Here is a 3,630-nt window from a genome sequence, read left to right as displayed (position 1 = left end):
TTTTGAGCAGAGGGGTTTTGGATATGAAGGACCACAGTGGAATTCATCCTGAGGAAGCCATTTTCTTGTTTGGGTCCCACAAAGGCTGTGAGAGTGAATCCTGACCATCAGTAGGATTTACAGCATTGCGATGGTGAGTGTGGTCCCTGGACCAGCTACATCTAAAGCCTTCCCCAGACCAACTGGCCAGAATCTGCCTGTAACAAGGATTGTTGGGCACACATTAAGCATTGGTCTACAGAGGGAAGGTCAAAAGGGAGAGACGGTGGCTCTGCCTCATTCTACCATTTCCTTCTAGATTTCTCTGTGACACACACCTTGGATCTGTGTCTCTGTATCATCTAGTCGTAGGCTCTCTTAGTTTCTGTCAGAATCACTTCTTTTTTTTTAACATTTATTTGTTTATGAGGGAGAGAGAGAGAGTGTTTGTGCACAAGTGGAGGAGGGGCAGAGAGAGAGCGAGATAAAGAATCCAAAGCAGGCTACAGACTCTGAGCAGTCAGCACAGAGCCCATTGCAGGGCTCAAACTCATGAGCTGTGAGATCATGACCTGAGCCAAAGTCAAACGCTTAACTGACCGAGCCACCTAGGCACCCCTCAAAATCATTTCTAATATATAAAGTGTTTTCCTCTTAAAAACCCGGTAATCAGTGTCATCAATGATGACCAACAAGGTATAAAGAAACAACATTGGGCCAGGCCTCTGGGTCTTACACTGAATGCCCCTAAACCACTAAGCTGGTGAATTGAAACCCTACTGCTTATTAGAATCACGTGAGAAGCTTTTATAAAAAACCTGTGTCTGAGTGCATTTAGCTCAGAATCTCTGAGACTGAGGCTTTGGTCTTCCTTCCTTCCTTCCTTCCTTCCTTCCTTCCTTCCTTCCTTCCTTCCTTCCTTAAGGATTTTTCAGGTGATTTTAATGTGCAGTGAGGCTTGAGAACCACTTCTCTAAGGTCTGAATTTTTGAGGCGTGAACAAGATTTATAAAACTAAATAATCAGGAAAAAGTCAAAACTATTCTTTCTACCATCAATTCTCATTGTAAACCTCACCCCAAGCCTGCACTTGACTCCTTTCCCTATGCGCTGACCTGTGGATGTTGAGCTCAGGGACAGATCATAGCCTTCCCCACTGCGTGGCTACTGTCTCTCTCTCTTCAAACTTATCAGAGTTTTCCTTATGTTTTAAACATTTTTCAAACTTTAAGGTATGTATGGGGATGTTGGGGAAATAGCTCTAATTCCATTACACTTGGCATTTCTGATAAGAACAGACACTACACTTGATCTTAGCTAAAAGGCCGAGAAGCGATTAGACTTGGCATTTCTAACAAGGTCCGAGGCGCCCTTGATGCTGACGGTCTCTGAACCACCGCTGAGGAGCAAGGCCCTGTACCAGCCCAGGGCACACTCCACACAAATGCAAAACACACCCACGGTCCCGACTCAAAGTGCACCAAGTGGTTGAACCTGACAAGTTGGTGGAGGGAAGAGCAGGTAGTAGAAATGCAATGGACGCTTTGAGCTAGAAATGAGGCTTCTATCTGCCCCCGCGAGGTAGAGGTGACCTAGGTTTGTATCTGAGGTTATATCCCAACCCTGGGATGGTCCCGCCCGTTAGAGATGAGGCCTCCAGTGTTGCCAGTGCTGTGTATCAGCTCGTTTCTCATCATGCCAGCTTCCAATTCTGTAATTTGGTTGATTTAACTTTATCTCAGGAAAAGATTTCTTTTTTTATTTTGGCAAAATAATTCGCATATTTCTTTCCAGGAAACTGGCACATCACCTTCCTGCTTCTCACATATATAAATGGAGGAAAATACATTAAACTACATATTGCTTTCCAGCTTTCACACTGAAAATCCCTCTACACCACTTATATAGTTTCTCTTGACCTAGGTCTTCAATTTTAGGATATTTTTTTCCCAAGAATGTATTTTTATTTCCTCTAGATGAATAGCCACAATTAGGATAGCTGGATCAGATGCTGGTTGTATTTTCAATGTTTATTTTATTATTATCAATTAATTAATGTTCAGATTTATATTATTTTAATTTCAGTATCGTTAACGTGCTGTGTTATCCCGTTTCAGGTGGACAATTGAGTGATTCAACACTTCCATAAAGACTTAGTGTCGTCATGGGAAGTGGCCTTTTGATCCCCTTCTACCTCACCCATCTCCCCACTCACGTCCTCTGTGGGAACCATCGGTTTGTTCTCTCTGGTTAAGAGTCTGCTGCTTTGTCTCTTTTTTTCTTGGTTCTTTTGTTTTGTTTCTTAAATTCTACCTAGGAGTGAAACCATATGGTACTTGTGTTTCTCTTAACTGAGTATTTCATTTAGAATGATACCCGCGAGATCCATCCATGTTGTTGCAAATGGCAAGGTCTCATTCTTTGTTATGGCTGAGTAATGTTCCATTGTCTAGCTACACCACATCTTCCGTATCCATTCATCTGTAGATGAACACCTGAGCTGTGTCCATAATTCGGTTATTGTAAAGAATTCTGCAGTAACCATAGGGGTGCATATACCTTTGAGAATTAGTGTTTTCTTATTCTTTGGGTAAATACCCAGTAGTGTGATTACTGAATCATAAGCAATTCTATTTTTAGGTTTTTGAGGAAGTTCCCTACTGTTTTCTGCAGTTGGTTTGCATTACCACCAACAGGGCATGAAGGTTCTTTTTCTCCATATGCTTGCCAACGCTTGTTCATTGTGTTTTTGATTTTAGCCATTCTGACAGGTGTGAGGTGATATCTCATTGTGGTTTTGATTTGCATGTCCCTGATGACTGATGTTGAACATCCTTTCAAGTGTCTGTTGGCCATCTGGACATCTTCTTTTGGAGAAATGTCTGTTCATGTCATCTGCCCATTTTTTAATTGGATTGTTTGTTTTGTGTGTGTGTGTGCGTGTGCACATGTGTTGAGTTGTATAAGTTCTTTATATATTTTGGATATTAACCCTTCATTGGATATGTCATTTGCAAATCCCTTCTCCCATTCAGTAGGCTATCTTTTGGCTATTACTGACCATTTCCTACACTGTGCAGAAAATTTTAATTTTGATGTAGTCCCAAGAGTTTATTTTTGCTTTGGTTTTCCTTGCCTCAGGGGACATATCTAGGAAATGTTGCTATGTCTGATGGCAGAGAAATTACCGCCTGTGCTTTCTTCTAGGATTTTTATGGTTTCAGGTCTCATATTTAGGTCTCCAAACCATTTTGAGTTTATTTTTGTCTATGGGCTAAGAAAGTAGTCCAGTTTCATTTTTTTGCCTGTAGTTGTCAAAAAATCAACATCTTTTGTTGAAGAGATTGTCTTTTTCTCATTGGATATTCTTGCCTCCTTTGTAGAAAATAAGTTGACCCATTAGTCGTGAATTTATTTCTGGACTCTCCATTCTGTTCCATTGATCTATGTATCTATTTTTGTGCCAGTACCATACTGTTTAGATTACAACAGTTTGGTAGTATATCTTGAAATCTGGAATTGTGATACCTCCAGTTTTGTTTTCCTTTTTTCGGATTGCTTTGGCTATTCATGGTCTTTTGTGGTTCCATATAAATTTTAGGATTATTTGTTCAAGTTCTGTGAAAAATACTATTGGTATTTTGATAGCGG

General features: G+C 40.6%; 1 pseudogene; it reads right to left on the bottom strand.

Annotated features, from left to right (window-relative positions):
• Window positions 1-1,171: 1,171 nt before the first annotated feature.
• LOC115303049 lies at window positions 1,172-1,316 on the bottom strand (annotated as a pseudogene).
• Between the last annotated feature and the right edge of the window lie 2,314 nt (window positions 1,317-3,630).

Source organism: Suricata suricatta, chromosome 9 (assembly GCF_006229205.1).
Source record: "Suricata suricatta isolate VVHF042 chromosome 9, meerkat_22Aug2017_6uvM2_HiC, whole genome shotgun sequence".
NCBI classification, from domain to species: domain Eukaryota; kingdom Metazoa; phylum Chordata; class Mammalia; order Carnivora; family Herpestidae; genus Suricata; species Suricata suricatta.
Note: the sequence above shows the minus strand (reverse complement) of the source record. Positions and strands in the feature narration are given on the sequence as shown.